Here is a 24,891-nt window from a genome sequence, read left to right on the forward strand (position 1 = left end):
CCATTTGCAGAAACACGGATGAATTGCATGGATTCACTTATATGTGGAATCTAAAAAATACAACAAACTAGTGGATAAAACGAAAAAGAAGCAGATATAGATATATATATATATACAGATATAGAGAACAAACTAGTGGTTACCAGCAGGGAGAGGGAAGCAGGGAGGGGCAAGATAGCAGTTGGGGGAAGAAAAGGGTTACTATGTGATTGTATAAAATCACGTGTGTGAAACTTTTGAAAATTGTAAAGCACTATAGAACTGAAAGAATCCCTTATTCAATTAAAAAATGCAAAACAATAAAACCAGTTTGTGCATTTATTTTGCACCAGGAGTTAGTTCTTTCATTTGGCAGAGTGGAATAATGCAGAGGCACTTGTGGTATAGCCTACTTGGATCAAGATGTCTTGGAGCAATAATACAATATCTGCTTTAGGGCCTGTAGTATTCTTCAAGGTCTGTGTTCAGTAGTATCCTTGAGTTGATTTTAAACTATTTTGAATGAAGCGTTCAAATTTGCATTTATTAGCAATAAACTATTTAAATACTTAGGTGTAACGAGTGTAATCCATTATAACATGGTGTTTTGGTTGCTGTTTGTTTCATATATCGAAGGGAAAGAGTTTGTGCAATAATTATCAGTGTTAAATTTGCTGTGGAAGTATAAATCAGAGGGAATGGCTTAAATGTCAGGTTTTTTGATTTGTATTTGTAATGGGCTATTTTAACGTCTGGATTTGATTGGTTCTTCTTTCAGATGCCTGCACACAAAATGGCCTGAGACCATTCTCCAATGACTGATTAGGCACCACAAACACCCATGTATCATCATGTGAAAACAGATACTAGTACAGGCAAAACCTGCCGGTAATGTCAACCAGATCTTTAAGCACTGGGTATAAGTGCCTGTCCCTGAAGTGGATAGAGGCTGAATCTGGACTTCGGGAGTTTGTTGACTTTTCAGGTAGTTCCCTGCGAGAGAAAGAACACTTGAGAAATAGCTTAGTCTTCCCAACTTAGCTGGGATAGTTTGATGATGTACAGATTATGACAACTAAGTTTGGAGGGTGCTACTGCCACTGTACTCTTGGTTGCTGTTTACCCCTCTGTTATAAAGCCATATTTTATGATGGAGGCAGTAGATAGCCTTAACTATCACTAAATACTGCCTCTCTATAGGCTATTCTGTCAGCCAGCCATATTGTTTTATATTTGTGCATGAGATTTTGATCAGTGTGTACAAGTTGTGGTAGAACAACTTTAGCATTAACTGAAAGTAAGTAAGAAATGTCAGTGCAAGAAGGGTGGACTGAAACCATGGTCAAAGTTTGGGTGAATATGAGGAATGTATTGGCTATATGTGGTTTTAGTGCTATAGTTGAAATTAGGGACAGTGAATGAGAATGGCAAAAAGTGAGACTAAGAAAATGGGCAGAAAATGAGAGGAGTTATCAAACTGCCCAATCTTAAAGTCTAAAAGCAGCAGGAGGCCTTCTGATAGTCAAAACGTTTATACATCTGTGAGTGTTGTCAAAAAAACAAAGCGGGGGAGTTTTTAGGTGGATACTTATTAGGGAACAATTTTTACATTGCGTAAAATAATGTCAGATATTTAACAGTAAGTTTTCCTGCCATACTGACTATGACAGCAAGACATATTCGCCAGAAAAAAAAAAAAATAGGATGGAAAAAAAATAAGAGTGAGTTGTTTTCATGGAAATACCCACTCTCAGATTAAGGAGTACATTTAAGAAAGTAACCTCTATTTCTGCCCTTCAAAGTCTGTTTATGTTAATTTAAGGCCACGAGTATTTCCTCAAACATGCTTAACTAAAATATAGATATGTATATATTTTGGTTACCATTTCTATAAAAATGGTTTTTTTAAAGATAATACATAGTGCTAACTTCTTTTCACTGAAATAATTCAATACCCTAGTTACAACAAGCTTACAAGAAATGCAAAACTTCTAAAACCAAATTATAACTGTATATCATAAGTAAAAACAACAGATTATTTAACAGTTATAAAATTTATTTTCTGAAAATGGCCTTGTGTTCATAATTAAGAAAAATGATTTTTTTTCATCTTTTTCTCCAAGAACCTTTGAGCATGTTTGTGAAGTGAGAATTATGATGCCTACTTGACTGGCTGGTCATGAACAGGAAATGTGACAATACGTGTAAAATACGACCAACGTGTCTAAAAAACAATCTACTTGATCAATAGATAGATGATTATTTCTCTACCCTACCTCCACTACGGCACCTTCCCTCCACCTTACTATTCCAAACTGCCTCTTATTTGGACCATTTGTGGCCAGTATTCACAGCACATATTACTTGGTGAGCTTCAAAGATCTTTAGTTATTTTCTATCTTTAATTGCCTCAAGTGTTTCTTTTTGAGCAAGGTTGTAACGTTGTATTTATTTTATATCAGGAACTATTCTTAGGCAAGTCCTATATCCCAAATTTCCCTGGGCCTTTCTGAACCACAGCAGATCACACATAGTTCTCCAAATATCACATAACCCTGGCAAATTTTGTGCTTCTGATCATTCTCTAGAATCCCATTAATAGCTTTATTGTCTTGGTATCCAAAGTATTTGAAGATACCTTATTTTTGATAGTACATTGAATTCACTAGTATTCTCTGACTTAAAAAATGACATTTTTTAGAATAAGGATCATGCATCCTTTAAAGTTGTTATTTCTGGTGCTTAACATAGAGTCTGGCCTATGTCAGGTATGCAATAAGCAATTGTTGAGTAATTAGACCATTACATATTAACCAAATATAGAAATCAGGAGTGAAGCTGTGCTCCAGCAAGGCAGGATGCAACCTTTGATTGATGTCCTGATGAATGGAGGATGGAATGTAGGTACTCAACACACACCAAGGCTATGACCCAGGATGCGGTACAATTTGCAAGGAACTAAACTCAATTCCTCCCTTCCCCCAATCAGGAAACATATCAGAATCAGATTGAGTGAGAGCATGATATTTAGGGACAACCATGGATTTATTAAAAAATAAAACCAAGAAAATCATTTACAAATTTTTCTACAATTTGTTCAGAAGCATGCTTCTAAAAGGAAATGATTATGAAGGAAATGTTCTCTGTAAAGGTTAAATACATTACTATTTTTATAGAAAACATTATTTTTTGTTTAAATACAAGTCAGAAAGAGAGAACATTTCATAGAAATTTTTAAGCCTTTGACTTTACCAGTAGTTCTATATTCCATTTTGGGAAATCTGCAATGGTTATTGAAGTATCTGAAAAGTCCTGCAGTAGAAGTATAGCTTGGTATATAGCTAACAAGCATTTGTATTAGTTATGTCCTAATTATAATCATCTCTTATCGAACTTAATCCTAAAGTTTAACTTATCTATATTTTCAGTTAAATCTCTGATTTTCTAAAACTGATCTGGGATACCATGTTCTAGAAGATTCTCAAACCTACCGAAAAAAATAAGACTGTTGCTTAATTACAGAAGGGTCCAGCTTTTGCCTACATGTGAGGTAGAATGGAGAACCAATTACCTCTTCCAAATTAGGAAAACATTTTGAGAATTTGAGGTAATTTTAGGGCCTAAGTGTATACTCCCACAATATATGTTGTCTATGTGGGCATTGTATTTTTTTCTTGTCCTAGAAGGGGAGAGTTAAACAGAATATATGATTTACCATATAACGTATCATCTATTCCACACTACTAAATTCAATTCCTTTTAACGGTATTAGGATAAGCTATGCAAAGCTAGCAAACAAATCCCAAATTTCAGCAGCCTATGACAATAAAGGTCTATTCCTTGATCACCCTACATATCTGTTGTGGTGAACTAGGGACATCCTTCTGCTTTGATTTCACTAAGTGACTGAGGCTGACAGAGAAGCCACAATCTGGAAATTCTTACTTTTGGAGATTTTATGTTTCTGCTCAGAAGTGACATATGTCACTTCCACACTCGTTTTTGTGTTAAAGTGAGTCACACCCACATAAACATCAAGGAAACAGGGGAACACAATTCCCTCTTTGACACAGAAGTTGAGAAGAGCTACATATGACTGCATAGTAGTAATGTCACCATATTAGTATTTATGAGACTAAGAAACAAATTCAAAAGAATTACTTAAAATAAAATAATGGATTTATTTAAAAATAAATAAATAAAACTGAAAAAGGGGAAAAGAAGACTGAAGATTGCAGCTAGCCTGTCCTGTGGCTGCTAGGAAGAATGTCATTCAAACCCCAGAGTGACAGCAGTAATAATGACAGCAGTATTACACATCACGAGAACATTTTACAACAAAAATGTAATATTATAGCATAACAAAATATTCCTGTAAACTTTCTCTCCAAGATAAGGTGTTCTGATTGCTTTTGTCTTTCCTCATAAAATCTATTTTTTAAATGTCCCAGTGAGAAACACTTTCGCTATTTTATACAAGCCTTTTCAAAACCTTAAACTCTAAATTCCTTAACAGGTGGAATGGAGATGGTAGAGAGTCAGATATAGTCCACAGAATCATTTAAACTTTTTGCCTTAAAAATATTGCAAAGGTAATGACATTTTACAGGCTCTCATTTACTCTATGGAAAGTGTCATAAATAGATCTCTGGCAAAGAGCAGTTTCTACTACATAGTACATGAGTTATTTTAAGAAGGACGATAGAGATGTTACATGAATACAGCTATCCTTATATTAGTAATGACAAGAAAAAAATAATATAAAGGCCAAAGAATTACTAATGTAGTTTGATGAAGCAAAGTAGAGTCACTAAAATTTAGTCCTCTAAGAGTGTAGAATGCATTCTAATATATAAGCGGAAGTTTGCTCTTTTGTTGGAGTTTTGAACTATTAGAAACAATACCTTGGTGTTAATTTAGGCAAGCAGCACATCCCAAGCCTGAACTGGGACCCTGGTTTGACACATATTCTGAGGGAAGATTGCCACCTACTGGATTGTCAACACTACTCCCTCAGGTCTTATAGTATATGTAAATATGTTTCCTTTAAAATTACAGACTTTAAAACTAAAATTCCAGTTTGTCTACAAAACTTTCCCACATTTATTTCAAGAGAAGCTCCTAGATATGAAACTATTTTAGTCATCCTCCAGAGAGAGCTGAATGTGAGCTGCTTCGACCCTCGGCTGCCACTGCTCCTGGTTCTGGGGTCACTCTTACAAGCTGTTTGGGGTGCAATAGAGGAGACTGAGGTTTTTTCAATGTCAACTGGGCATCAGCTGGATTTCCCTTTTTGTTTTTCTTTTCTTTTCTTTTTTTTTTTGCTGTACACGGGCCTCTCACTGTTGTGGCGTCTCCCGTTGCGGAGCACAGGCTCTGGACGCGCAAGCTCAGCGGCCATGGCTCACGGGCCCAGCCACTCCGCGGCATGTGGGATCTTCCCGGACTGGGGCGCGAACTCGTGTCCCCTGCATCAGCAGGCGGACTCTCAACAACTGCGCCACCAGGGAAGCCCTGGATTTCCCACCTTAATCAAATACAACTTTCACATTGGATTTGCAGTAGATAATGATTCTAAAAAGAAAAAAAAAAACGCTATATTTTTAAACACGTATCTGACTTCTTGAAGCAGTTCTAATCTTTATAAAGTTTTCATCTTTAAATTTTTGTGGGCCACATATTACAGGTACATGGATAAGAAGAATAACAATGCAATTTAAGATGTATTTATTTGAGCAGCAAAACTGTTGGTGATTTCTCCGGACAAATGGCATACAACTGAAATTATACCCTCCCTTCAGTTGTTATGGTATGGCCTTTTGTAACATAAGCAAGAGATTTCAGCACTATCTTTTGACTATTGGTGAAAGAAGGGTGATTTTGAGACTACTTACAAAGCTGCTGTCAGTTTTAAAGGTAAAAGTGTTTTAACTATTAGTGAGTTAATATAACTTGATGGTATTTTAGCTGATCAGTATAAGAAAAGACAAAGAGAAGATTTAAGCATACCAAGCCCTGGCAGAATGAGGAAGGCTGCCAACGAGAGGAGTAGATCTAGAATAAGAGTTCAATGAAGGAGGAGAAAAAATGGAAGTAAAGGATTTAGGATAATGATTAGGAATGAGAGTAAAAAGGTGAGATGCTAGAAATAATAGTGGAGAGGTGTCTATGCAGAGAAATGTCTATGCAGGAGACAATGTGGTGTAGAAATAACAAAAGAGCAAAATCAAAACTTTGGACTTACACAGACTTGGGTTCATTAACACTGTGACTTGGGGAAGGGTCTTAAACTTTGCTGAGGACCAGTTTCAAGTCCTACAAACTGGGAATAGCAGTTTCCCCATTATTTTTAAAATTAAATTAGATAATGCACATAAAATGCTTAAGCTCCTAAAACACTCAATAAGTACCTTCTCATTTCACCATTCCTTTGAAGAGGTTAAAAAAGAAGTAGAAAATTAATGAAGACCTTTGGCTATGGTAGACACACAGACACACAAAGGAGGAGAGGCAATAAAAAATAATTTAGGAAAGGGGAGCTGAAAAAAAAACAAGAATGAAATGGCAAAAGCAGCAGGAAACACAGACCTTGATCAGAAAATTGTTGCTGTAATAAGAAGACTGACTCAATGTCATACTCACCTTCTCAAAATAAAGTAACATATGCACAGAAACAACGTTTGTGTTGGCCAAACCACAGCAAATAACCAATTTAGCTATTCCTATGACTTCTTCTCTGTATGAATGTCAATTCTAATTTTAATCTGTAAATTTTCCCTTCACCCTTCTTTGAGCTACATTTCCACTTTTCGACAACTTTCTGGACATTTCTGTTTGAAACCTTACCCACGTCTCCAAATCAATATTTCCATAATGGAAGCTTATTATCTTCATTATCAAACTTGATCTTCTCCCAATGACTTTTTTTTTTCCTGATTAATAACATCACTAGTCTCCCAGGACAGAGGTTACTTAGCTCAGTACTTCAATTTTTTTCTCTGTCTTTGTTACCATCCCCTCCAGTGTCATGTGGTATTTGTGGTAGTGATGGTGGCGATAACAATGAAAATCAGAATGTATATAATTTCTTAGAATTTATATAGTGCTTTCCTATACATATCATTACTTAATCTTTACCTAAAGATTCTTCTGCTAATCTATCTCCTTATTTCAACTATTACCACTATTATCTTAGCAAATATCTTTCCCATTTCTTGCCTGGATTATAGTGTTCAAAAGAAAATGATTATTTTTTTCCTGAAAATATAGTGTATACTCGTTAATGGAACATTTAAGACATTCCATGATATTGCAAATTTGGTTTTTAGCTTAATTTTCTTTTATATATTCTAGGACACTCCCTTCCTGACTGCTTATCTTCCAAGATGACTCTGTACATGTCTATTCTCTGCCCATCAATAGCCCGTGTATATTTCAAGACCCTGATCTAATGAGAGTTTCTCTATGATCCTTCACCCAATGAAAGACTGGCTGACCCAAAGGTGCCAGGTCCCAGTCTCTCAGGGTACCAGAACATCACTAGAATAAACTGGAGCTATTTCTGACCAAAAAAGGATGCACTTATACATATATCTTCAATTGAACATAGTGATTCAAACTTAGTATCTTTGAGAAGGTCATTCAGTTACGACTTTGAGACCAAATACTCATAGTTTAGCTCTGCTTATCTGACATTAGTGGTCTATCATCAAAAATTTCAAACTTTCTCAAGGAGTTGTCTAATTCAGGATAAGAATTTTAAAAGTAAGAAATAAAGAGATAACAGGAGCCATAGAGAATTGGTAAACTGTTTTCTTGTTTATCCTCCCTCTAGAATAGTGACTCTTCACTGGTCAGTGGAAGATATTGGTAAGTGAATTTATTTCTCTATATAATATTTATTACCAGAAAAAAATTTTGCCCACATCCACTACATAAATACTGAATAAATAATAAAATATCTTTTGGAAGACCCCAAATTTATTAGCTTTCTCAGACCTTCAAATGCTTACATTTCTCCATATTTATGATCCTTTTCATCTTTATTGTCTTGTTTCATAGAATTGAGTACAGGTTTGTCTTCTTCTCAAAGTCCCAGGAAGACAGACTTTTATCTTAGACAACATTGTGCAAGAACAGAAATATGAACAGTTTTGAGGATTGGAAGTTAAGAGCTGTACCCTCCATGTTAGCTCCTGGGCACAGGGCCTAGTAAAGATTGGCACGTTGTCTTATGCTTTACATAGGTGATGTAGCGGAAATGAGTTATGAAGCCTTAAAAAAACAACTATCTTGAATTTCAGGTTAATACATTATAACTAATGGCATGAAATGACCAGGATTTCATGCACACACACACATACATACACCCACTAAATATCAGATTTAGAGGTAAAAATAATCTGTTTACCCAGTAAGGACTACTGTGTTCATATTCATAAATAAATACAAGCATTAAAAAGCAAATGCACTTACAAAGCAGCTGTGCAAGTTTTTTTAGTTTTTTTCCCCTGAATTTTAGATTTATAAAAACCATGTCTCAGCTGCTACCTTTCAACAATTTTACTCTGAGGCAATAAATAATTCAATGTGCTAATTTGACAGATGACTCTCCAGGAGCCTCCTACCATTACTAGCATCATTAGGCCATAATATGCGTGACGAGGATGGGCCATTCAGCAAATGTCCTTCACTTGTTTACCCCTAAAGAGCTGTACTCTGCACAATTAACTAATGAAGCATTATGAACCTTTTTTTTTTCTTCCCTCCTATTTCAATACATCAATGCAGTGAGTCTGAGGGAAAATATATTCTGTTTCCTTTCACTAAATAAGTATTTATGGGATGGTTAAGACTTCACTGTAGCTCCCAAATGAATAAAGGGAAAATAATAAGATGGTCAAAATGGATTATCATCATCATTATTATTATTATTACTTCCTTTCTCTTCCATGGTTTGTAAGGAAAACGTAAAAGCAATTCGGTGTTGAATTGCCAAAAAAAAGTCAGTGTGCAAATCATCAGCTTTAATATTTGCTGGTTATCAAGAACTTGTACACTGTCTCCATCGAGCTTGGAAATTTTATCCTTATCTAAAAACTTGATCACATGTGAATGTTCTCAGACTCTTGAGTTTAAAATTTAATTTCAGTTTAAAAAAAATACTTAAAGAGTACTGTGAATATTCTAATTGGGTTTTTGTGTGTGTATGAATATACCCTTACTGTCCAGATCAACAAAGCATGTATCTATAGATGTTCAGATGAAGTTACTAAGTCCACATCTAAATAGTTCCATCCCACAGAATTGAATTAAACAAAGAAACATCAGCTGACTTGCCTGTTGTTATTGTTTCACTAAACATTTGACTGCCAAAACATTTTGTTGTTGGGAAAAGAAAAGATGACCTATGGTGCGAATGATGTTAGGGATCTCTTTCTTACATTTGTAGAGTATGTGTTATAGGTTCTTAGTTAAGAAATTATTGCATCCTTTACCAACCCTGGCATTATTTTGTGGTTTAGAGTGTAGAAAGCAAACATTGCCCAAAGCATGTCATTTGGAAGAGAAGTGGGAGGGTACTAGAACTAAAGCAGTTACATTTTTCTCTTTCCAACCTTCATCCAGACCCACGTTGATGTTGACATTATTTCCCAAGAGTAATAGTCACAGCTATTCTTCCTAGATGTAAAACTATTTTTCCCCAGTTGACAACACATGTCCAAAGACAATTATAATGCTCCTCTTTGCACAAATAAAATAATAATCAACATTATGATATGAATAATAATAAAATGGCTATGATTTATTAAGAGCCAATTCAGTCTAAGGCCTTAATGCTTATTGCATGTATGAAGCAAATATGAAACACTGATGTGAAGAGCATGTTGGTTCCTCTATGAACCTCAAGGTTACAGAAATATTCACATTAAAAGAGAAAGAGAACGACTAAATTTCAAGAGTTCTGAAGATAAATTCTGGTAGATTATCAATATAACATCACATTTATAGGGTTTCAAAACTATCTGATACTATAAGTCATATTCCTCCACATACTACCCCATTTGAACAATTTATTTAATTTTACTTTCAGTAGAATAAATTTTAAAGATGCTAATGCAATAATGAGTAAATTTAGTGGAAAAATAATTCACTTTTCTCAATGTAAATGTTCCCAGTGGCCTTACTATAGCCGTTTGGTAATTATAGATTCAGTGAAAGTCTGACATATTTCTGATATTTTGTATATAATAAGTTGGATACTGTTTAACTTTAAAATATTCTCATTTCTATCCACATATAAATGGAGCATGTAAAACTTATTTTTCAAAATGTGGTTAGAATAGAAAAGACTACTTGAATGCCAAAGAAAACTGTAATTTTCTTGCCTTTGTATCAGGGAGAAGGTTATGTATCATTTTTAGGAAACATATCCCATACATGAAAATCTGAGGAACATTAGTAAAATGTAGGAACATTTCCAGTCAATAACAATGGAGGAATTACACAACACTGAATATATTTGGTGCAAAATTTCTTTAGAAAAACCAAAAAAAAAAATTACATTTCTATACAAATGCCCTTCCTTTCCATATAAATCCTTCCATACAAGGTTTGTTAAATGTGATGGAAAATTGTTTCATTACTTAAAATATGTACTGAATATTGTCTGTTACATGCAGAATCTATAATTTAACCCAGATATTCTATTAAATGGAAAAGAGTCCAAAATGTGGAACACCTTATAGAATAATTAAATGCTTCATAAACATGGAAGAGGCAAACTTCATTTTAAATGGTTGATCATTTATCCACAAGAGCTATCTAGAGAAAATAGTACAGGTAATAATATTACAGCTTATAATTAATAAAATTACCTCTACAATTTTAGGTTGTTGGCATTTGAAATGTTCCAAATATCACTAATGAGTACTGAAAGTTACTAGCAAATATTACATACTAACATTTATTTTAAAATATTGTTTCCATACTAAAAAAAGTTGAAAATTAATAGTCAGTCACTGAGATTAAAAAATTACTCAAACAAGTACATATCATTTCCATATGAATTTATCTATAATCAACAGAATTTAACCAAAATTATCCAAATTTTTTTTAAGATATCTAATGAAATAAGTATTCTTGCTTTTTGTAACAAAAAAAAAGCTACATATGGTGTTTTTCTAGATCTTTGTTCACTCTGATGTAGTAATTTCTTCTTTTTAGTGTGACTTTGCTAAAAATTCAATAATGTACCATTAAAAAAATAATAGCTATGCTAAATACATCCCCGAGGCACACTCCCATAGATATGTCACTTAACTGCAGGCTCACAGTTCATCGAAGACATTTCTGTTTATTTTGATATCTTTTGTTAAAGAAATCCACAGTAACAATGATGACCGGACAAAGAGAGGAAAAAAAGCCATTCATCTATTCATGGGTAATTGAATTCCCTCATATTTCATAAACAGACTGCCTATCTGTGGGGTTGTTTTATTTGAATAACTTCCTTTAAAATGATTTTCCTTATAAGATGGGGAATTAATATTTAAGAACTCAAGGTCAAAACATTTTTAAGTTAGTTTATTCGATGGATGCATTGCCGTAAGAGAAGGCACCCCTCCCCCTTTCTCTCCCCTTTCTCCCACTAATTGCCTTTAGACTGGATGTTTATTGCCCAACGTAAAGAACAAAAAAGGGAGGTAATTAAGCCCAGAATTGCCTGCTGGTGCTTATGACAGTCAAGCCACCGACCTAGGACTAGGAGTCCTCCCAAATCCGCAAAGAAGGAGTCTTGGTTTAGGAACAAAGCTAAGCAGCAAGACGTCATTACTGTTAATTACCTGATAAACAAAGAAGACTTGGTGTCGGTGGCAAAACACCAAACTCAGGGCTGCAGCTGATGCTGTAAAAGACAGTTGGGCTGACTTTGTCCTGTTGAGCATTGTGCTGTGAGATGATCCACCTCTATAAAGAGCTCAAGTAATTAGACCCCAACTACTGTGTTTATCCGTGCTGTACCCTGTATGGTGCCCTAATAACAACAAACAACCTGTCCTCTGGAGACAGGTGGCATCTGCTAAACATCAAATAGGAAAAATAAGGCATGCTTTCAAATAGTAGTTCATTAATTTATAAGCCAAGGACAAAGGTGAGAAATATGAAGACGGGTGAGAAATATGAAAGCGCACTGAAGTTTATAGCTCCCTTAATAAGTAAATGAGTTAAATAAAACATGAGCTCTATTTCACAAAATAATCATTGGTCTTTGTGATCTACCTTGGGATATAATAGCATGCAAGAAGTATTTTAACAAGTATATATATATATATATATATATATATATATATATATATACACAGTGTATACATACATTTATATGTACATATAGGTATTATTGTGTATTTGTTTTCTTTTGATATTTCTCATTCCCATTGTCACTGATTATGTATGAAAGTCAACCAAGAAAATAGTTAAATAAGATGGCAGCCAAGATAAAATCAAGTTCAGACAAGACTGTACTGTAGAAGACCTATGTCTGTAAAACCACAGAACATGGAGTTGATTGAATGGATTTGAGTGTAATACAGAAGGTGATGTAGAACTAATGGCATCCTCAGATAGACCTAAGTTTGCTCCTTGTCATCTGGCTAGGCTTAGGTGAGTTAGACTTCTCAAATTTGTTTTATTCAAATGGAAATAAATTTAATAAGTTAATAGCACATTTTTCTCAGCATTGTTCTGAGGACTAACAGATATAATGCATACACAGGCTTAGCATAGTGCCTGATACATTGCAGGCTCTCAGGCAATAGCAGTTCCAATAGCTGACTTGGAGTAAATTACTTTTGAGGCAACTGGTTATTTAAGAAACACAGAGTGGGTTGAATTGTAGCTGATTTGGTAAGTATGTGCGAGCAACTCATAACATTCTCCTCTAGTAGAACCCTATCAGCTAAGGTAAGAGTACAGAAAAGCTCTGAATCTCAGAACCTTCACTACTCCAGACATTCCTCACACATTTTATAGGATAATGGGATGGTTAAAAGCAATGAATTTGAAATCAGAATGACCTAGGTTCAAATCCATGCTTTGTGCTTGCTCATTCTGTGTTCTTGGTAAGTAACTTAAACTTAATTCATGTCCTCATCTGAAAAATGAGATGTATAGGGCTAACCACTTCAGAACATGAACTACCTAAGTCTGAATCACAATTCCACTATTTGCTTAGTTACTTATCATAGCTTTGACTTAGTAGTCTCTTCTATAAAATGGGGATATAGGGTTGTCATGTGGATTAAATGAGTCATTCTATATATAGCCCTTAGAATAGTGACTGTGTTATAATTTGCTCTTGCTATTTAGGGACGTTTGAGACCCTTTCAAATCACCTACCTGTGATATTAAATATTATTTTTAACAATCACTACCTGCACACGATACCACCATCATACACCAAATGCGCCCCATCTCCCCATGATTTTCTGAAAGAATTTAAATGTACCTTCACATTTGCTTATAAGACAATCAGTCACCAGTATGACCACCGCAATTGCCACATGACACTCTCTCCATGTATTTTCCTTCCTTCTTAGGTTTACTCTATTTCACATAAAGTAATAGCAAAGCTACTTGAAAGGGACTCTCTACTGCCACTGCTATTATAAGATCCCAAGTGTTTGTCATTCAGTGTCACTAAAGTTGTAGTGGATTCCCTGCAGACATGGCTGGAAAGGACACTTTTACAACTCTCAGTCACACTTTGTCACCTGGACCCAGAACACTCCTCATGACCCAAGGCTCATTAAGGGCCTCATGAAATTACTTTCTAACTCCTGTTTCCCTAGGCCTCCAACTCAGCCCACAGTCTGAAGGAAATCAAACCCAAGGTCATCCTTTTCATTGTCGTTGTCTCCTAATGCATGCCAGAGTGGTAATGATATCATGTTTAAATAGCTGGTTGAAAATGAATAATGCAAATTATGTATCCCTTCAGGTAGATCCACAGAATCTATTTCTTTAATTTTATAGATATTAATCAAACTGAATTTGCATACCGAAGCCTCTGAGACTGATTATTTCTGAATGACCAGAGACCACTGACTGTAAAATGCTGCCCCTTTGTTAAAAAGACAAATTTCTGGCTTGCCTTCCATGATAAAAAGATTAGTCTCACACAGCACTTTATTCACTACTGTATTCTTTTTTTTAAAAAAATAATGGAGGTTTTTTCAAAATAAATTTATTTATTTTATTTTTGGCCGTGTTGGGTCTTCCTTGCTGTGCATGGGCTTTCTCTAGCTGTGTCGACTGGGGGCTGCTCTTCGTTGTGGTGTGCGGGCTTCTCATTGCAGTGGTTTCTCTTGTTGTGGAGCATGGGCTCTAGTCACATGGGCTTCAGTAGTTGTGGCTTGCGGGCTCTAGAGCACAGGCTCAGTAGTTGTGGTGCATGGACTTAGTTGCTTAGAAGGACACTACATAATGACCAAGGGATCAAACCAAGAATAAGATATAACAATTACAAATATATATGCACCTAACATAGGAACTCCTCAATAGATAAGGCAAAAGCTAACAGCTATAAAAGAGGAAATCAACAGTAACACAATAATAGCAGGGGACTTTAACACCTCACTAACACTGGTAGACAGACCATCCAGACAGAAAATTAATAAGGAAACAGAAGCTTTAAATGACACAATAGAAAAGACAGATTTAATTGATATTTATAGGACATTCCACCTGATAACAGAAGATTACACTTTCTTCTCTAGAGCACATGGAACATTTTCCAGGGTAGATCACATCTTGGGTCACAAATCAAGCCTCAGTAAATTTAAGAAAATTGAAATCATATCAAGTATCTTTTCCAACCACAACACTATGAATTAGAAATCAATTACAGAGAAAAAAATGTAAAAAACACAAACACATAGAGGCTAAACAATATGTTACTAAATAACCAAGAGATCACTGAAGAAATCTAAGAGGAAATCAGAAAATATCTAGAGACAAATGACAACAAAAACTCGACGATCCCAAACCTATGGGATGCAGCAAAAGCAGTTCTAAGAGAGAAGTTTTTAACAATACAATCCTACCTCAAGAAACAAGAAAAATCTGAAATAAACAATCTAACCTTACACCTAAAGGAACTAGAGAAAGAAAAACCCAAAGTTAGTAGAAGGAAAGAAATCATAAAGACCAGAGCAGAAATAAATGAAATAGAAACAAAGAAAACAATAGCAAAGATTAATAAAACTAAAAGCTGGTTCTTTGAGAAAATAAACAAAATTGATAAACCATTAGCCAGACTCATCAAGAAAAAGAGGGAGAGAACTCAAATCAATAAAATTAGCATTGAAAAAGGAGAAGTTACAACAGACACCGCAGAAATACAAAGCATCCTAAGAGACTACTACAAGCAACTCTATGCCAATAAAATGGACAACCTGGAAGATATGGACAAATTCTTAGAAAGGTATAACCTTCCAAGACTGAACCAGGAAGAAATAGAAAGTATGAATGGACCAATCACAAGTAATGAAATTTAAACTGTGATTAAAAATATTCCAACAAACAAAAGTCCAGGACCAGATGGCTTCACAGGCGAATTCTATCAAACATTTAGAGAAGAGCTAACACCCATTATTCTCAAACTCTTCCAAAAAATTGCAGAGGAAGGAACACTCCCAAACTCATTCTGCGAGGCCACCATCACCCTGATACCAAAACCAGACAAGGATGTCACAAAGAAAGAAAACTACAGGTCAATATCACTGATGAACATAGATGCAAAAATCCTCAACAAAATACAAGCAAACAGAGTCCAACAACACACTAAAAGGATCATACACCATGATCAAGTGGGATTTATCCCAGGAATGCAAGGATTCTTCAATATATGCAAATCAATCAATGTGATATACCATATCAGCAAATTGAAGAATAAAAACCATATGACCATCTCAATAGATGCAGAAAAAGCTTTTGACAAAATTCAACACCGATTTATGATAAAAACTCTCCAGAAAGTGGATATAGAGTGAACCTACTTCAATATCATGAAGGCCATATACAACAAACCTACAGCAAAAATCATTCTCAATGGTGAAAACCTGAAAGCATTTCCTCTAAGATCAGGAACAAAACAACGATGTCCACTCTAGCTGCTATTATTCAACATAGTTTTGGAGTCCAAGCAATGGCAATCAGAGAAGAAAAAGAAATAAAAGGAATACAAATTGGAAAGGAAGAAGTAAACTGTCCCTGTTTGCAGATGACATGGTACTATAGATAGAAAACCCTAAAGATGCAACCAGAAAACTACTAGAGCCAATCAGTGAATTTGGTAAAGTTGCAGGATGCAAAATTAATGCACAGAAATCTCTTGTATTCTGATACACTAACAACAAAAGATCAAAAAGAGAAATTAAGGAAACAATCCCATTCACCATTGCAAAAAAAGAATAAAGTACCTATGAATTAACCTACCTAAGTGGGTAAAAGACCTGTACTCAGAAAACTATAAGACACTGATGAAAGAAATCAAAGATGACACAGATAGAGAGATATACAATGTTCTTGGATTGGATGAATCAATATTGTGAAAATGACTATACTACCCAAGGCAATCTATAGATTCAATGCAATCCCTATCAAATTATCAATGACATGTTTTACAGAACTAGAACAAAAAAATCTTAAAATTTGTATGGAGACACAAAAGACCCCGAATAGCCAAAGCAATCTTCAGGGAAGAAAAACAGAGCTGGAGGAATCAGACTCCCTGACTTCAGACTATAGTACAAAGCTATAGTAATGAAGACAAGATGGTACTGGCACAAAAACAGAAATATAGATAAATGGAACAGGATAGAAAGCCCAGAGATCAACCCATGAACCTATGGTCAACTACTCTATGAGAAAGGAGGCAAGGAGACACAATGGAGAAAAGACAGTCTCTTCAATAAGTGGTGCTGGGAAAACTGGACAGCTATATGTAAAAGAATGAAATTAAAATACTCCTTAACAACATACACAAAAATAAACTCCAATGGATTAAAGACCTACGTGTAAGACAAGACACTATAAAACCCTTAGAGGAAAACATAGGAAGAACACTCTTTGATATAAATCACAGCATAATCTTTTTTTTTTTGCGGTATGCAGGCCTCTCACTGTTGTGGCCTCTCCCGTTGCGGAGCACAGTCTCCGGACACGCAGGCTCAGCAGCCATGGCTCACGGGCCCAGCCGCTCTGTGGCATGTGGGATCTTCCAGGACCGGGGCACGAGCCCGTGTCCCCTGCATCGGCAGGTGGACTCTCAACCACTGCGCCACTAGGGAAGCCCAGCATAATCTTTTTTGACCCACCTCCTAAAATAATGGAAATAAAAATAAACAGATGGTACCTAACGAAACTTAAAATCTTTTGCACAGCAAAGGAAACCATAAACAAGACGAAAAGACAACCCTCAGAATGGGAGAAAATATTTGCAAATGAATCAACGGACAAAGGATTAATCTCCAAAATATATAAACAGCTCATGCAGCTCAATATTAAAAAAACAAACAACCCTATCAAAAAATGGGCAGAAGACCTAAATAGACATTTCTACAAAGAAGACATACAGATGGCCAAGAGGCACATGAAAAGCTGCTCAACATCACTAACTATTAGAGAAATGGAAACCAAAACTACAGTAAGGTATCACCTCACACCAGTTAGAACGGGCATCATCAGAAAATCTACAAACAACAAATGCTGAAGAGGGTGTGGAGAAAATGGAATTCTCCTGTACTGTTGGTGGGAATGTAAATTGATACAGCCACTATGGAGAACAGTATGGAGGTTCCTTAAAAAACTAAAAATAGAACTACCATGTGACTCAGCAATCCCACTACTGGGCATATACCCAGAGAAAACCATAATTCAAAAAGACACATGCACCCCAAAGTTCATTGCAGCACTATTTACAATAGCCAGGTCATGGAAGCAACCTAAATGCCCATGGACAGATGAATGGATAAAGCAGATGTGGTACATATACACAATGGAATATTACTCAGCCATAAAAAGGAACGAAACAGTCATTTGTAGAGTTGTGGATGGACCTAGGGACTGTCATACAGAGTGAACTAAGTCAGAAAGAGAAAAACAAATATCATATATTAATGCATATATGTGAAATCTAGAAAAATGGTACAGATGAACCAGTTTGTAAGGCAGAAATAGAGACACAGATGTAGAGAACAAACATATAGACACCAAGGGGGGAAATCGGCTGTGGGGTGGTGGTGGTGGGATGAATTGGGAGATTGGGATTGACATATAAACACTAATATGTATAAAATAGATAACTAATAAGAACATGATGTATAAAAAAATAAAATAAAATTCAAAAGAAAAAGAAAAATAATGATGAGGAAACTAAGTTAAAAAAAAAAAGAAGAAAAAATAAACTTCTCTCCGCTATTCAAAGAAAGACCTTTTTAATGTAGATTCAATCATTCTTTTATTTTTATCATGTTGATTAAAACCTTTGTCATAGAAAGACATGGTATTTCAAAAAAAATACCAAAGAATACTGATAAAACATTGCAAATATAGACAAAAAATGGTCATTATATTTGCATTTGTATATAGTGGTATGTTATATAAATGATCTAAATAAGCTGTCTCAAAATGGTAAAAGTAAATTGTTGTTCAAGTAATATGAGTATCTTTTCAAGTATTAATGAAGACTGAAAATGTTACTAAGGTGCAGAGACGCTTAAGATAAAGGCTTGAAATAGAACAATGGAATCTTGTAGGTCTTGCAAACCCAGGCTATAAGATTGAGGCATTTGTTTCTGAACGATTACAGTCAGCAGACCAACCTTCAGTCAATTTGAGGAATGCTCAGCAAGACAAAGATAATGAGTGCACACTCTTTAATTCCTCATGTTGCTTCCACAATATTTTCTTTTTCTTTTTTTTTGTAAATTTATTTATTTATTTTTGGCCATGTTGGGTCTTCATTGTTGTGCACAGGCTTTTCTCTAGTTGTAGTGACAGGGGTGTTACTCTTCACTGTGGTGTGCAGGCTTCTCATTTCGGTGGCTTCTCTTGTGGAGCATGGGCTCTAGGTGCGCAGGCTCAGTAATTGTGGCTCACGGACTTAGTTGCTCAGAGGCATGTGGGCTCTTCCTGGACCAGGGATCTAACCCATGTCCCCTGCATTGGCAGGCGGATTCTTAACCACTGCACCACCAGGGAAGTCCCCACAATATTTTTATCAATGAAATGGCAAAGTTATTGCCATTTTCTTCTTTGTTTCTCTTGCTATGCAATTTACTATGCTTCTCCAAAATTTACTTTCTTTAAAGGAAGTTTTATAGCTCTGAACTTGTGGAAGAGAAGCTGTATTCTTTATAAACAAATACTAAGCCTTATGCAGAAACTAGGGATAGATGCTTTCAGCAATCAAACTAAAGCTGTAGTTTACAGTGAATCATTTGTAGGGATTATCATTCAATATATAATTGTCCTAAATGTCAACAATTTTCATATTTTTGTTAACCTCATGCATGTATTCAAGAGGGTAGACTTTCTTGTGTGTTAATCAAGTTGTTGATGCTCAGTCATCAAATATTTACTGCTTGTGTTTTTATGTGCCTCATTCTATTTATGTTAAATGACCTTTAGTCTCTAGTCTAAAGCAATAAAGTGAATGCTTCCTGTTTTATCGATTAGGAAAAGCCTATTTTCACACTAATAAAATGAGAAGCCCAGTTTAATAAAATACTTTTTTCTACCAGTGGCCACAAGTGAACTGGAGACTTGAGCATGTTGGCAGAGGTCAACTGAGAGGACAGAGGTCAGATCTGCGGTAAATCAACTTCCAGGAACAAATCACCGGACACTATAAAAATCAAAAGTGGTTCTTTAAGAGACCAGCTTGACCCTCCTTAACCAGAAAATAACATCTGACCTGGCAGTGAAATTTATCACAACATTTCAATTAAAACTTGGCAGGCACGCTGGCAACACACTGTTCTTCCACAGTTGGCCTTGTTATAGGAAAAACAGAAAGGAGGGGAAGAATGGATATTCTTGCTTCATATTACATAACAGGTATGATCTGTACAATACCATTTTTCTCAGCCACATGAAGTTTTCTGGAGACTTGATAAACATGCTAAGTGTGGATAACACACGACTTTTCATTAATTATTTTCTGTTCAGTTCTTTCAGATGTCTGCTTCCCTATGATATTAAAAAACAGCCTGCTAGTATTTTCAGTTAAAGAATAACCTGTTTAGTGTTAGCAGATATTTGGAGTTTGGCAGGCCACACAAAAACGTTCTTAGGTACCTTTATTTTTAATTTACTTTTTCAATCACTCATGTATATGTATTCTAAATTTCAAGTAATTCAGTTTGATCATATGGTTTTCCTCCCACCTCCATCAAAGAGAATTACACCAGAAATCAAGAGAAAAACTTAATTTATACACGTCCATCCTTTTGGATGTGATAACTGTGATCTTATACCTACTATAAAGTACAACATTTAAAGATGAGTTTTTAATCTAAGTGACATACATTGTCTCAGCAGCTTTCACAATGGAAGTAGTACTAGGAAAATGAGCACTCAAATGACATCACGTTTTTGGCAACAAGGGGTCTTTATAGAGATAAAAAAAACTTGAGTCATATAAAAGTTTGTTAACTCCTTGAATCATTTCATTTCACATATGGTTCCTGTGTATAATAATAGAAACTTCTCCTTTGCTAATATTAACTGTGTGACCCATCAATGGCAAATTATTGTAAAATGAGATGGCAGAAATAGATACTTTTAAAGACTTCTTTTAGCTACTAATAGTTGTAATCTCTAAATATTTCAAATATAAAATATTAATGTAATCCAGATTAGTTGTAGACTCAGGATAAAGTTTAGGGTTTTCTGACTTTTAGGCTACAGAAACACTCGGATTTACAGGTCTTTGTGAGACTCCAGAAAGAATGCACTATGCACAAGTTGCCTTACTTAATGCAGGCAACAAATCCTGAAATCAAAAAGAAAGTGGGGCTTCCCTGGTGGTGCAGTGGTTGAGAGTCCGCCTGCCGATGCAGCGGACCCGGGTTCGTGTCCCGGACATGCCACAGAGCGGCTGGGCCCGTGAGCCATGGCCACTGGGCCTGAGCGTCCGGAGCCTGTGCTCCACAACGGTAGAGGCCACAACAGTGAGAGGCCCGCGTACAGCAAAAAAAAAAAAAAAAAAAAAAAAAAGTGGTCCTATTCCAGCTGAGTTAATGAGGCAAGTAGGTATAGTCATAGTATCTTTACAATTAGATCAACAGATAGATATATATCTATATATTTAAAATTATTTTACTTATCTAGTGTTGATATTAAAATTTAAAATATATAAATACTGATGATATTAAAATATATAAGAGTATTTTATTCAGCTAATGACCATATAACAGATGTCAGTGTTTGTGTTAACATTTATATTTTTCAATTAAATTGGGATTTATTACCTATTTATTCAAATTACTAATTTAATCATCACAGGATCTTGTATAAAGATGGATTGTATACCTGAGGGAAAGACAAACAACTCACTCAACACATTGTGCAAATCAAAGCTTTGCAAGAAGTCAAATAGAAAAAAGTGATGGGGACATGAAAGCAGCATGTGACACACTGTAAAATAGTATGCCAAAATGAAAGGAAACTGCAAGGACAATAACCCCTTGCAAACAGTGATCAGGTTTCAGCAAAACATTATCCATTGATTTATTAATGTTTTGCACTAGAATTTTATTAGAATTTTGACTTTGTTTTTAATTTGTAACTTCTTTTGTATAACAAAATTTGATTCAGGAGGGGGGTTTTGCAAAGTTGGGGGGTCATATCAATGGTCATATCAATGGAAAGGCTGTGAAAGCATGCTTTCAAGGAAGATGGAGCTTCTTGATGAAGACTTGAGGAAGGATAGAACTTAGAGTATTCCTCAAAAAGAATGAGGTAGCTGGTCAGAGAGAAAAAGTAGTGTCTGAAAAGTGAGATGAAATTAAAGATATTGGCAATGTTTGTTTCAGGCCTTTATTGTGGTTTCCAATTACTCCAATACTGAGAATTTAAAATGAACTATTTACAACTTAACGTGTTAACAAGTAAATATGTTTGCCTTCTTAATTTAGATGTTGCTGAAAACATTCTTTTGGGATGAAGCAGCCATGAAGTTTCCTGCTCAGAACTCCCTTCAAAAGAACCTTCTGCAGGAAGCATAGTTGGCTGTCAGCCTTCAGCTGCCACCCTTTTTGATGAATCAAGGTGGTCAACCGTGGCCATGGTTACCTTGTGCTCTACCAACTCAATGACGAAACTCTCCCTAAATGGAGAGTTTAAGTGAAACTGTCATAAAAGTATTGTTGATAAGTGATTTTTAAATATAAATTAAACAAAAGACAAAGAACTTAATAGCATATGCTTTGCAGTAATTTTGAAAATTTAAAGACATTTAAAAATATTTAGTATTATATATCATACACATTTATGAGTAAAGGAATTTGGTGGAAGGGGACATAGGTCTTACCAAAAATTGTACCATAAAATTTTACAAAACAGAGGAAATCTTTGAGCTAGATGATCTGTAGCTTTTTTAAAAATCCAAAATTACTAGGAAAGAAAATTGTCTCAATTTCTGTTATAACATTTTGGTCTATTTTATTTAAAGAGATGGCTCACAAAGATTATCACAGATGCAATCACTTATGACATTTGTCTCTAGAAATTAAGGATGGGGCATGAGGAATATTTCCATTTCTTACATTTTTTATAACAAACTTACATAAGCTTTTTATTTAGAAAAAATGGAAATTATAACATCATGTTCTAAAATATCTGAGTTCTCGGTAAACATCTTTATACCATTGGTATATATGAATTTATATATGAAACATTTACATACAAGATATAAAATTTATAAGTAAATGTAAACATTTAACATGAAATGAAACTAAGAATTAATACGTTCAATTTTTCAAATCCCCTTAATTTTATAGATGAGGAAGGTAGCTCAGAAAATCAATTTAATTTCCCTAATTCATATACATACTTTGTGATAGAGCCACGGTAGACATGCTGTCTTTCTTACTCAATCAGTCTATTAGTCAGACAAAAATATTTAAATGAATGTTTTCTATGTAACATCCTATGGTAGATGCTGAGGATACAACAGTAAGCAAGTCATATACTGTCTTTGCCTTCACAGCCAATAATTAAAAGTCTTGAGCAATATGAATAATAGGTACTGAGTAATTCAGAAACATGTAACAAGGGTTCCTGATCTACTTGGAGAAATCAGGGAAGGCTTGCGTGCAGAAGTGTCATTTGGACTAATACATAGAGAGTTTATTCTTAGAGATTTTTTTTTTAACTTAACTATTTTATCCTATGCCAGGTAGTAGTTTGTACTAACATGGTGGTTGCATGTTTCAAGCCATTATTCGCAGTCATTACTCATCAGGTACTCAAAATTCCCTTCATATCTAGTGTTTATTATTACATTTTGCAGAGAGTCATATCTACAAATGTGACTGACAAAATTTAAACTACGGTGCTTATTAACCAAAGCAATGCTTTCTTCTGAGTGCCCCTGCATTTTCACCTGATTAATTTCTGAAGCAAACTGCATCCTTTTTTATATGACATCTCTTTTATCTTTACATAGAAAATTAACAAATTAAAATTTAACAATTTAACAGAAAATTAATAAATTAACAAATACTTTCATCTCCTTCTGTTTGGAAGAGTAGCTTTCTGATTACAATCAGAAGATAATTTCTCCTATTTGGTCCCCTTGGGGACCCTTATTTTGCCTGCAGGAGGTATTTAATAATTGCATGGCTAAATTAATCAGAATTGTCAGTTAAAAGCATCAGAATCTACTCTGGCGTTTTGGCAAAAAAAAATAAATTTATTGAAGGGTACTAACAGAAAGTCCAGAGAAGCAGAAAAGGAAGGTATGCAGTCAAAAACAATGCCAATGCCAACTACAGAGACCCTTCTAGCAAGGACATCACTGCCTTCCCCACTCAGCTTCCATAACATTTAGGACTGCATGCTAGAAGCTCTACCATCTACCATTCCATGATAACCAAAAGTCTCTACCACTGTGAAGGGAACTCCTCCACAAAGGGCTCCCACCACACATTGCTTGTTTCTAAAAACCAAGATTTCCATTGATGCCTTGATTAATAGAACCTGAGTCAGTTGTCTGCACACTACCCTCAAGGGAATCTGTAGATTAACCTTTTCTAGGTTCTGCACTGGGAACGTGGGAAAGGACAAAAACAAGAGGAATATATTTAAAGACACTGGTTAGCCGTATATGACAGAATTCTACATTACCCAATATTGTGTAGGCTACAGAGTCAAAATATTCTGAGAACACCTTTCTTAAGTGTCCCTGATCCTTTATATTTTAAATGAAGTCTAATCAAAAAGCAAAATCTGTAAATACATATATGTACATCTTTGGGTACAAACATATATTTATAAGCAAATAGTGTCATGGGAACCAGTAAGAAGAATAATGAAGGTTTATGATGAAAGGCCCATGCTCTAAGGAAATTAAAATAATAGTATTAAAATATTTTAATTTTACAGTGGTAAAATTGGGAATATATGTTGAACAATTGTTAAATAAATTTAGTGCACTTTCCATTAATAGTGGTGTACTAGTTTTATACTGCTGCTGTGGTGGATTATTACAAATTTAAGGACCTAAAAAACACAAATTTATTATTTTTCGGCTCTGTAGGTCAGAAATCCAACATCAGTTTCACTGGACTAAAATGAAAGTGTCTACAGGGCTGACTTTATTTCTAGAAATTCTGGAGGAGAATC

The 24,891-nt window shown here is 35.0% G+C and overlaps 2 long non-coding RNA genes across 2 annotated transcripts in view; one reads left to right on the top strand and one right to left on the bottom strand.

The window, feature by feature from the left end:
• Window positions 1–19,912, top strand: part of LOC309820699 — a 46,177-nt gene extending 26,265 nt beyond the window's left edge. The window contains exon 3 of the long non-coding RNA XR_014296540.1: window positions 19,785–19,912. This is a non-coding gene — a long non-coding RNA (uncharacterized lncRNA). The remainder of the gene's footprint in view (window positions 1–19,784) is intronic.
• The window catches only part of LOC309819546, a 636,463-nt gene that overhangs the window by 214,779 nt on the left and 396,793 nt on the right, over window positions 1–24,891 (bottom strand). The window lies entirely within an intron of this gene.

This window comes from Grampus griseus, assembly GCF_964374135.1.
Source record: "Grampus griseus genome assembly, chromosome: 3".
Lineage (NCBI taxonomy): Eukaryota > Metazoa > Chordata > Mammalia > Artiodactyla > Delphinidae > Grampus > Grampus griseus.